The following is a 12,365-nucleotide window of genomic DNA, read 5'->3' on the forward strand; positions in this document are numbered from 1 at the left end:
GTATGATGAAAGCTGCTTTGGGCTGCAATAGTCTGGGTACTTTTCTAGTGCAATACAGTTTTATGGTTTCAAATTTAATGCTTTATCTACCTATAGTACTGCCATATGCACACACAAACTACAGTTGTTTGTGATTTAACTAGTCTCTTGTATATCTGCTAATCTGAACTGTAGCCAATACACTTCACTCTGCTATGCTCATCTCTGTGCATCCGTCAAAAAGCTGGTTCACACTACAACAGAGGGTCATTCCAAGTCAACTCGCCGAGGCCTCCCAGCTTGACCATCACGGATTTCATTGAAATTTTATGTGAACATTTGCACATGTAACCAATGAACATTGGTAGTCTTTAACATTCTGTGAAGCAATACTGGCCAACATGTTGTCACTTGTTTGACTCCTTGAGCGACTGCACAGAGCAAACATGAATTTCTGACAACTTTGAACTTTTACATCTCTGGCAATACTTTCTCAAAAGAAATGAAATTTGGCCATCTTGTTCAACTTTATGCTTTATCTTAAGAGAAATAATAAACTTTTTATAAGCCATATCCAGCCAGAAAATTTTAGACAAAAAAAAAAACAAAGAAAAAACTGTCTCCAGAAGTTGGCTTTAATATCTCACGGACTAAAACTACGACAAACATAAAACTTGGCATGTAGTAACCTAACAACACAAGATCCTCAAATATGACGTTTCATTTATATACCACTTCCCAATACTGAATAAATCTGAAGATTTTGCAAAAACAAAAATGTATCTTCAACCTGATTTTGTAAGAAACTATGTTCTATAAAACATTGCAGACTGGGTTCATCAGAAAGACAATGGTTTTAACTGCAAAAGTGGTGTATTTGATTATGCAACACGGACTAACAATGCTATGTAATTTGAATCAAAGTTGTGAGTGAAAATTGCAGCACAAAAAAGACGTAAACTTCAGATTCTTATAGCTTGTAGAGTAAAGGCATGCTGAACATGAATCTTCATAAGCAACAGTTCGGTAACATAAGAATGTTTAATACAGTATTTTCTTATTTTCCAATAACCTATAAATTTGTCAAAAAGATGATGATTTTTGTGAAAATGCGAAAGTAGGGTATACTCTACTACACTTATTTTACAACTATTTTCTACTGAAGCTTCAAAATAAACATCATTCGAAACACCCCCCCCCCCCCCCCAAACATTAGCCTTAATTTTCAATGAGCTAACGATACTACACAAATTGAGGCAAAGTAGCCGGAAAAATTGTGTAGTGTTTGCAAACAAAGTTTTAAATGGCTTCTAATATCTTGTTGATTAGAGGCATGATACACTGAACTTTGGACGTAATTCCACAACATATAGTTTTCCAATATAAAATATCACTCACGTACTGCTCTCCAAATTTCTACAAAATCAATTCAAACTTTATTTTTGTAAAAATTACATAAATATATCACACTCAACTTGCTTTTAGAAAAGTTGTTTTCCATAACTGATTTCAAACCAACAGCAATTGGAAAGAGCACATTTTCCAACATTCAGTAACTTTCGTTCGATTTCCCAATGTGCGCCAACAATACCTGAAAAAGACGGAAAAATTTGAAGGACTGTACCACGGCAGCAAGCTACACTCCAGCAACCTGTTGTCCATGTTTCATTGCATTTATTTTTAATTCTTATATTGACAAGTAATACATCACATAGGTCTATGGTGACACTGACATTACCGGCTCAAGATCATCAATTGGTGGCCCCATCACTACAGGGGCCACGTCTGACAGCTGGACAATACCAGCTATGGTTGAGTGTCTTCACCCAGGTTACCAAGCCTGTGATTTGGTTTCTTAATTTACATTTCAAAACCTTGCAGACTTGTGTAATGGAATGGAGGTGCACATCTGCAAGCCAGTCAGTTCAGCTGGGTGTAGCTTGGACAAAGGAAAAGTCAGCGTAAAGCAGCAGGAGGTGGACCAAGGTAATATACTAAGGTATTACTTCGTCATGTTACAAATAAAAAAAATACATGTAACAGAACATAGCCAACAGATTCTTAAAATGTAGCCTGTTGCTGCGGTACATTTCCTCACATTTGTCCTTCATTTTCAAGTATTGCTAGTGCACATCAAACATGATTATCTGTATGCCTCAATACGGTCTTTCCACCTGTGATTAGTTTCAAATGAACTTTGGAGAAGAGATTTTCTAAAAGCAAGTTGAATGTGATCTATTTTTGTAATCTTTAAAAAATCAAGTCTGAACTGATTTTGTAGAAATCTGGAGCTCAGGACGTGAATGACATTTTATTTTAGAAAAACTTATGTTGCTAAGTAGTTTTGGCCAAAGTTTCATGTTTATAATGCTTTTAATTAATGAGATATAAGAAGCCATTGTCAAAATTTATATGCAGCACAATTCTTCTAGCTGTTCTACCTCCACTTATGTAGCATTGTTAGCCTATATTGAAAATTAAACCCACTGTTCTAGGGGGCTTTAAACACATTGTTTTGAATGAAACTGGTTTTGACGCTTTAAGAGACAACAGTATTTGTAAAAAGATTCTAATACACCCCGCTTTCACATTTTTCATAAAACTGTCATTTCATCAACACATCTGTATACCACTGGAAAAGGAAAGGTGAAGGAAATTGTGTGTTTCATATCACTAAGTTACCAAGCTATTGCATAATATGTTTCATATTCAGCATGCACTTACTCTAGGAGATATTAGAAACCAAAGTTTTAATTTTTTTCATACTGTGATTTTCATGCCCATCTTCCATTCAAATTATCTAGCATTGTTAGCCCCCATTAGATAATCACCAATTTTTTTGAGCGATTTTGTGTAAAATTTTCTGGCATGAAATTTTTTTTCCATTATTACTCAACAATATTATGAAAACGATAGATGCTACTCAGCATACAATGGAGATGCTGAGTCGCACACAGCTACAACAAAAAGATTGCCACAAAGTGAGCTTTCGGCCTACAAGGTGTGTGCTGAAAACAAACAAACAAACAAACACACACACACACACACACACACACACACACACACACACACACACATTCAAAAGCAGCTCACACCCACAGCACCTCAGTCTCTGGCAGCTGAAGCCTTTGTGTGTGTGTGTGTGTGTGTGTGTGTGTGTGTGTGTGTGTGTGTGTGTGTGTGTGTGTGTGTGTCTATTTTCGACAAAACCCTTGTTGGACACTAGCTCACTTTCGGACAGTCTTTTTGCTGTGCCTTTCTACGACTCAGCATCTCCGCTATATGATGAGTTCCTATTTCCCATTGTTTGACTTCATTAATATTCTTAATGTTGTACAAGATGTCCGAGTTATAACAGTTCAAAGTCACTATAAATTCACACTTGTTCTGCATCGAAGTCAAGCAAGGAGTCAAACAACTAACTATATCTCAGTCAGTATTGCTTTGACAAACATTAAACTTTACGAGTATTATAAAGTTCTTTATTTCCGTCTCTTCATCACAAAACCATTAGGTCCTTGACTATCTGTTTCAGTCAGCAATAACTATCTTCATATCTGTAGCAAACATGGGAAAAAATACAAATACAAGTTGTGGGTTGAAATAATAAAGCAGGCCAAAGTATTACTAACATACATGTGGAAAACATACACATTAAATATGTGGAGATATACTTGTTTTAAATATGGCCTAATTTTATGGAGCCATAGAGGTATTGTCAAAAGACAAACACAAAATCAACTTAGTATCGTACACATATTTAAAATATGGTGTATAATGGGTCATAGTTTTGGTGGAGTCATCTTGTTAACAGCACTGCTGTCCATAAAAAACTGCTGTGCAGCAGCCTCAAAATGTTTGTGTCATAAGCTCGTTAGGTGTCACTGCTGTAGATGTACACATATCCATCAATTACACAATTGTACAATATGATATAAAAAGAATAATTCAACAGGTGAAGTCTATAGCAGGCTTACCAGGTGTATAATTTATTACAGTAACAAAATGCAGTAAATTAAGAATATGAAAAAAGTTCAATTCTTAAGAAGAAAATAATTAAGTGAAAATAATTCTGATATGCTCTTGTAGCAAATTTTAGGTAAAAATAGAATGACGTTTGTAAGAGTGAAGCTTATGGAACTAACAGACTAAACAGCAGGCAAATGGACACTCACCCATAAAATAGAACCAATAAGAACGAAAACCATTCCAAGGAAATTTCACGGCAACATGTCCCAGCAAATAGGGAAACTTTTCAGAAAATTTAATGTTAGATGTGCCTTTCCAGTTAACAGCACCCTAAAATTGCTTGTAGAATATAAACTGAAAAGCGCATATAACAAATTTGCTGGCTCTGGAGTATACAGGATTGACTGTAACAACTGTGATACGTATCATATCGACCAAACCAGCTGCTCTTTTGACGTAAGGTTTAGGGACTATTCCCAGCCATGTAACAACACTGCTTTGGGATTGCATTCATCAAACTGGTCATATTTTAGGGAGCACTGAGAATAAGGAATGTCTGTTCCACACGGTGCAAAAATGGCACGCTCTCAACTTTTTACAGAAACAAGAGCCAGCAAAAGTGCTCAATGGGTAGAGCAATTTTGTACCCAATGTCTAATTAGCTTTGTTTGATAGTGTCCTACTTTAACCAATGAAAACCTCTCATACATATCTTGCTTTTGCCTTTACCTAGTATCCAGTGCTTTATATGTTTGTTTCGTTCTTACATTGAGTGTATTACTCATGGTTTCTTGTCCCTTCTTTGTTTATATATTTCATTACTAGATAATCTTATTAATAGACTGGTACGTTGTTTTATCATTCTTGCAATGATACGTTTCAGGGTAAGATTCCCTAGCAGTTAAGTTCCTCTGACCACTTCTCGTGTATGTGTTACTCTGGCGGCCACGACAACAGAGTGCTCTGATTACTTACTACAGTCTCTCATTTCATTCCCTTTGGTTTCTTCATGTATCTATTTTAGCATTGTATATTATTTTGTTAGTTCCATTAACTTGTTCTTATGGATTACATTATATTTTTATCTAAAATTAGATACAAGGGAATATCAGAATTACTGTCACTTAACTATTTCCTTTTTAACAATCTAACTTTAGTTGTGTCCCTAATTTATTGCATTTTATTACTGTAATAACATACATATGATAAGCCCACGGCAGGCTTTACCTATTTAATTACTCTTTTTATTCCGTATCATACAATTGTATAATTTATAAATATGTGTACACCTGCAGTAGCAACATCTAATGAGCTTACAACATGAATGTTTTGTGGCTAGTACACAGAAGTTTGTTATGAAAAGTAGTACTGTTAATGATATTACTCTGCCAACATTGTGACCTAGTATTGAAGTAGTGTATGGGTGAAAAATGCTGTCACCATTTGATTTAGTGAAGCTACAGAAAGTCTGACCACCACCACCACCACCACCACCACCACCACCACCACCACCACCACAACAACAACAACAACAGAAAGGAAGGACCGGTGAATCTGTACGTCAATTCGCGAGAACAATTCGGGATGTCTGGAAACGGGTACAAAAGGCAAATACGAAGGCTTTGGAAACGCATGAAGACGCAGTGAAGTGAAAAGGAAGTTTACCACAGTATAGAGTAGGACAATGGGTAATACTATCCAGCTCCTATATGCTGTTAGTAGTAGTTTAACCTGTAGTGAAGTAGAAGTGGATAGTTCCTGTGAATTATTATGGGTGGAGGTTACACCCAACAACCGAGCTAGGTTAATAATTGGCTCCTTTTACCGATCTCCCAACTCAGCAGCATTAGTGACAGAAAAACAGAGAGAAAATCTGGAATACATTTCACATAAATTTCCTCAGCATGTTATAGTCTTAGGTGGAGATTTCAATTTACCAGATATAGACTGAGACACTCAGATGTGTAGGACGGGTGGTAGTGACAGAGCATTCAGTAACATTATACTAAGTGCACTATCCGAAAATTACCTCGAGCAATTAAACAGAGAACTGACTCTTGGAGATAACATCTTGGACCTACAGATAACAAACAGGCCTGAACTTTTTGACTCTGTAAGTGCAGAACAGGGAATCAGTGATCATAAGGCCATTGCAGCATCCCTGAATATAGAAGTAAATAGGAATATAAAAAAAAGGAGGAAGGTTTATTTGTCTGGCAAGAGTAACAGAAGACTGACTTCAGACTACCTAACAGATCAAAACGAAAATTTCTGTTCCGACACTGACAATGTTGAGTGTTTATGGAAAAAGTTCAAGGCAATCGTAAAATGGGTTTTAGACAGGTACTTGCCGAGTATAACTGAGGGACGGGAAAAACCCATCGTGGTTCAACAACAAAGTTAGGAAACTACTGCAAAAGAAAAGAGAGCTTCACTGCAAGTTTAAATGCAGCCAAAACCTCTCAGACAAACAGAAGCTAAACGATGTCAAAGTTAGCGTAAGGAGGGCTATGCATGAAGCATTCGAATTCGAAAGTAAAATTCTATGTACCAACTTTCCTAGGAAGTTCTAGTTTTACGTTAAATCAGTAAGTGGCTCGAAAAAGCATATCCAGGTACTCCGGGACAGGGATGGCATTGAAACAGAGGATGACACACGTAAAGCTGAAATACTAAACACCTTTTTTCAAAGCTGTTTAACAGTGGAAGATCGCACTGCAGTTCCTTCTCTAAATACTCACACGAACGAAAAAATGGCTGACATCGAAATAAGTGTCCAAGGAATAGAAAAGCAACTGAAATCACTCAACAGAGGAAAGTCCACTGGACCTGATGGAATACCAATGCGATTCTACACAGAGCACGCGAAAGAACTTGCCCCCTTCTTACAGCCGTGTACCGCATGTCTCTAGAGGAACGGAAGGTTCCAAATGATTGGAAAAGAGCACAGGTAGAATCAGTCTTCAAGAGGGGTCGTCGAGCAGATGCGCAAAACTATAGACCTATATCTCTGACATTGATCTATTGTAGAATTTTATAACATGTTTTTTGCTCGCATATCATGTCGTTTCTGGAAACCCCGAATCTACTCTGAAGGATTTAACATAGATTCCAAAAACAGCGATCGTGTGAAACTCAATTCGCTTTATTTGTTCATGAGACCCAGAAAATATTAGATACAGGCTCCCAAGTAGATGCCATTTTCCTTGACTTCCGGAAGGCGTTCAATACAGCTCCCCACTGTCGCCCGATAAAGTAAGAGCCTATGGAATATCAGACCTGCTGTCTGGCTGGATTGAAGAGTTTTTAGCAAAGAGAACACAGCATGTTGTTCTCAATGGAGAGACGTCTACAGACGTTAAAGTAACCTCTGGCGTATCAGAGGGGAGTGTTATGGGACCATTGCTTTTCACAATACATACAAATGACCTAGTAGATAGTGTCGGAAGTTCCATGCAGCTTTTCGCAGATGATGCTGTAGTATACAGAGTAGAAAACTGCAGCAAAATGCAGGAAGATCTGCAACGGTTAGGCACTTGGTGCAGGGAATGGCAACTGAACCTTAACATAGAGAAATGTAATGTATTGCAAATACATAGAAAGAAGGATTCCTTATTGTATGATTATATGATAGCGGTACAAACACTGGTAGCAGTTACTTCTGTAAAATATCTGGGAGTATGCGTACGGAAAGATTTGAAGTGGAATGATCATATAAAATTATTTGTTGGTAAGGCGGGTACCAGGTTGAGATTCATTGGGAAAGTCCTTAGAAAATGTAGTCCATCAACAAAGGAGGTGGCTTACAAAACACTCGTTCAGCCTATACTTGAGTATTGCTCATCAGTGTGGGATCTGTACTAGGTCGGGTTGTCAGGAGATAGAGAAGATCCAAAGAGCGGCGCGTTTCGTCACACGGTTATTTGGTAAGCGTGATAGCGTTACAGAGATGTTTAGCAAACTCAAGTAGCAGACTCTGCGAGAGAGGCGCTCTGCATCACGGTGTAGCTTGCTGTCCAGGTTTCGAGAGGGTGCATTTCTGGATGAGGTATCTAATATATTGCTTCCCCCAACTTATACCTCCCGAGGAGATCATGAATGTAAAATTAGGGAGATTCGAGCACACACGGACGCTTTCCAGCAGTCGTTCTTCCTGTGAACCATATGCGACTGGAACAGGAAAGGGAGGTAATGATAGTGGCACGTAAAGTGCCCTCCGCCACACACCGTTGGGTGGCTTGCGGAGTATATATGAAGATGAAGATGTAGAAAGAGAAAAGAAAGAAGTTCGTTAAGAGGTGTCAAGAGCCATACCAAGTAGTTGAAACCACATCCCCCATTAGTGTTAAGCTTCAGCTGCCAACTAGAACAACGATAGTACACATTGGGCGGTTACAGCTATTTAAGGGCTGTTGCTATACGATTCCAGGCATGTCACAGGAAGGGAAGAGGAAGAAACGGAGTGAAGAGAGTTGTTCAGGGCAGAGAAAACCAGGAAGATGTATCGTATGCTTTGCAATCCAGAAAGCAGTGGAGTATTTGTATTTTTTTTTATTGATTTCTATCATGAGGTTTGCATAGATTAATTAGGCATTGTATTTTCATATGTTGTATGCGTTTTTGAGCACTGTGAGCCTGCTGGGGACAGCAGTCTTTTTGAAGAGGGAGGAAGGGTGATGGTGCTCACTGTCCTCAGGTCACTGAAAAGGTGAGCGTTGACCAAGCTGATCTCGGCAGTTAACAGCCGGTACGCCAGGATGACAAGGGAGGAATTACAAAGCTGCCACAGAGGGAAGGTAACAGTATGTCCAGCCAGGGTGATAAGCACCAATCCGGACATGTGCACAGTGCAGTTATTTTCAGCCAGGAGGAAAGAAATAGGCTATCAAAGGGGCATTGTGGAGCCAAAATTGAGCTTGCAACAGGACGGGATGCAATGGATCTTTTCCACCTACGAAATTTGATAGTAGTAGCAAGTTGTTTTGGGCAGGAAGTATTTGCAGAAGCGAAACATTAATCAATGGAACTGCGTGTAACATAATAGGACCAACCTTCCATCTGCCAGCGTCAATTTCAGGAGCACGCAACTGAATGTTACACAGCCACAGCTGTACTGGGTAAAAGCAACTTCAAGAGTTTTTGCCAAGGCAGACCCTTACCTTGTCAAATCAAACACTGGAGTCAGATCTGTTGAGATCCGTAAACCAGTTCATATCAGATCAAGAGGGGTGCATTACAGCTGAACAACTTGTGCAGCATATCGCTCAATATAGGGAAAGGCAACAAGAAGCAATGATCATCTTGAGCACCTCTGTGCCAAGTGCTATCGCAGCCTTAACTTTGTTGCATGTTGATTGAGCGTTAAGTGGAGTGGTCATCCAGTAAGGAATTTTTACTTTTTGTTCCATGTCATATGTTTTAAGAGGACTAGACCACATCTAAGTTTTCTAATAGTAGTAGTAAATATGTCATAAGTACGTGCCGACCCAAACAAGTTTAAGAGTAGTTGGAGGTCAACCCGGGGACCAGGTCTTTCTGAAGGGGGGAATAATGTAGCAGCACCACCGTTTAAGATGGGAAAAGCTTAGCATCAGTGCAATATTTTGGTGCGCGCACATTACAGCCAGGCGTGGGCCTGCTGACATTAAGTTATGTTACCATGTGGTTGCGAAGTAGAATGGGGGCCACAGGGCTGTAGACCTGCTGAAAAGAGTAAATGCAGCGGTTTGGATGGCACAAGTTACAGGCAGAAGGGGCCCACTGGCCCAACCCAGGTGTTATGCGTACATGACTGGTCAGAGTCGCGCGTTAGCAAAACAGAGGCGCGCACAGCCACATATAAATGGGGTTCACTAACAAGGTATTCAAGTGTGACAACTCTCCTGGATTGTGGGGCGGATCGGAGCGTGGAATGTCAGATCCCTTAATCGGGCAGGTAGGTTAGAAAATTTAAAAAGGGAAATGGATAGGTTAAAGTTAGATATAGTGGGAATTAGTGAAGTTCGGTGGCAGGAGGAACAAGACTTCTGGTCAGGTGACTACAGGGTTATAAACACAAAATCAAATAGGGGTAATGCAGGAGTAGGTTTAATAACGAATAGGAAAATAGGAATGCGGGTAAGCTACTACAAACAGCATAGTGAACGCATTATTGTGGCCAAGATAGATACGAAGCCCACACCTACTACAGTAGTACAAGTTTATATGCCACCTAGCTCTGCAGATGATGAAGAAATTGAAGAAATGTACGATGAAATAAAAGAAATTATTCAGATAGTGAAGGGAGACGAAAATTTAATAGTCATGGGTGACTGGAATTTGAGTGTAGGAAAAGGGAGAGAAGGAAACATAGTAGGTGATTATGGATTGGGGCTAAGAAATGGAAGAGGAAGCCGCCTGGTAGAATTTTGCACAGAGTACAACTTAATCATAGCTAACACTTGGTTTAAGAATCATGAAAGAAGGTTGTATACGTGGAAGAACCCTGGAGATACTAAAAGGTATCAGATAGATTATATAATGGTGAGACAGAGATTTAGGAACCAGGTTTTAAGTTGTAGGACATTTCCAGGGGCAGATGTGGACTCTGACCACAATCTATTGGTTATGACCTGTAGATTAAAACTGAAGAAACTGCAAAAATGTGGGAAATTAAGGAGATGGGACCTGGATAAACTGAAAGAACCAGAGGTTGTACAGAGTTTCAGGGAGAACATAAGGGAACAATTGACAGGAATAGGGGAAAGAAATACAGTAGAAGAAGAATGGGTAGCTCTGAGGGATGTAGTAGTGAAGGCAGCAGAGGATAAAGTAGGTACAAGGACGAGGGCTGCTAGAAATCCTTGGGTAACAGAAGAAATATTGAAATTAATTGATGAAAGGAGAAGATATAAAAATGCAGTAAATGAAGCAGGCAAAAAGGAATACAAACGTCTCAAAAATGAGATCGACAGGAAGTGCAAAATGGCTAAACAGGGATGGCTAGAGGACAAATGTAAGGATGTAGAAGCTTATCTCACTAGGGGTAAGATAGATACTGCCTACAGGAAAATTAAAGAGACCTTTGGAGAGAAGAGAACCACGTGTATGAATATCAAGAGCTCAGATGGTAGCCCAGTTCTAAGCAAAGAAGGGAAGGCAGAAAGGTGGAAGGAGTATATAGAAGGTTTATACAAGGGTGATGTACTTGAGGACAATATTATGGAAATGGAAGAGGATGTAGATGAAGACGAAATGGGAGATACGATACTGCGTGAAGAGTTTGACAGAGCACTGAAAGACCTGAGTCGAAACAAGGCCCCCGGAGTAGACAACATTCCATTAGAACTACTGACGGCCTTGGGACAGCCAGTCCTGACAAAACTCTACCAGCTGGTGAGCAACATGTATGAGACAGGCGAAATACCCTCAGACTTCAAGAAGAATATAATAATTCCAATCCCAAAGAAAGCAGGTGCTGACAGATGTGAAAATTACCGAACTATCAGTTTAATAAGTCACAGCTGCAAAATACTAACGCGAATTCTTTACAGACGAATGGAAAAACTGGTAGATGCGGACCTCGGGGAGGATCAGTTTGGATTCCGTCGAAATGTTGGAACACGTGAGGCAATACTGACCTTACGACTTATCTTAGAAGAAAGATTAAGAAAAGGCAAACCTACGTTTCTAGCATTTGTAGACTTAGAGAAAGCTTTTGACAATGTTGACTGGAATACTCTCTTTCAAATTCTAAAGGTGTCAGGGGTAAAATACAGGGAGCGAAAGGCTATTTATAATTTGTACAGAAACCAGATGGCAGTAATAAGAGTCCAGGGGCATGAAAGGGAAGCAGTGGTTGGGAAAGGAGTGAGACAGGGTTGTAGCCTCTCCCCGATGTTATTCAATCTGTATATTGAGCAAGCAGTAAAGGAAACAAAAGAAAAATTTGGAGTAGGTATTAAAATTCATGGAGACGAAGTAAAAACTTTGAGGTTCGCCGATGACATTGTATTTCTGTCAGAGACGGCAAAGGACTTGGAACAGCAGTTGAACGGAATGGACAGTGTCTTGAAAGGAGGATATAAGATGAACATTAACAAAAGCAAAACGAGGATAATGGAATGTAGTCAAATTAAATCGGGTGATGCTGAGGGAATTAGATTAGGAAATGAGACACTTAATGTAGTAAAGGAGTTTTGCTATTTAGGAAGTAAGATAACTGATGATGGTCGAAGTAGAGAGGATATAAAATGTAGACTGGCAATGGCAAGGAAAGCGTTTCTGAAGAAGAGAAATTTGTTAACATCGAATATAGATTTATGTACCAGAAAGTCGTTTCTGAAAGTATTTGTTTGGAGTGTAGCCATGTATGGAAGTGAAACATGGACGATAACTAGTTCGGACAAGAAGAGAATAGAAGCTTTCGAAATGTGGTG

At 39.2% G+C, this 12,365-nt stretch overlaps 1 protein-coding gene across 1 annotated transcript in view; it reads right to left on the bottom strand.

Annotated features, from left to right (window-relative positions):
* LOC126298900 (putative Dol-P-Glc:Glc(2)Man(9)GlcNAc(2)-PP-Dol alpha-1,2-glucosyltransferase) overlaps positions 1–12,365 on the bottom strand; it is a 98,928-nt gene that overhangs the window by 41,913 nt on the left and 44,650 nt on the right. The gene's annotated exons all lie outside the window — the stretch shown is intronic.

The sequence above is a fragment of the Schistocerca gregaria genome, chromosome X, assembly GCF_023897955.1.
Source record: "Schistocerca gregaria isolate iqSchGreg1 chromosome X, iqSchGreg1.2, whole genome shotgun sequence".
Lineage (NCBI taxonomy): Eukaryota > Metazoa > Arthropoda > Insecta > Orthoptera > Acrididae > Schistocerca > Schistocerca gregaria.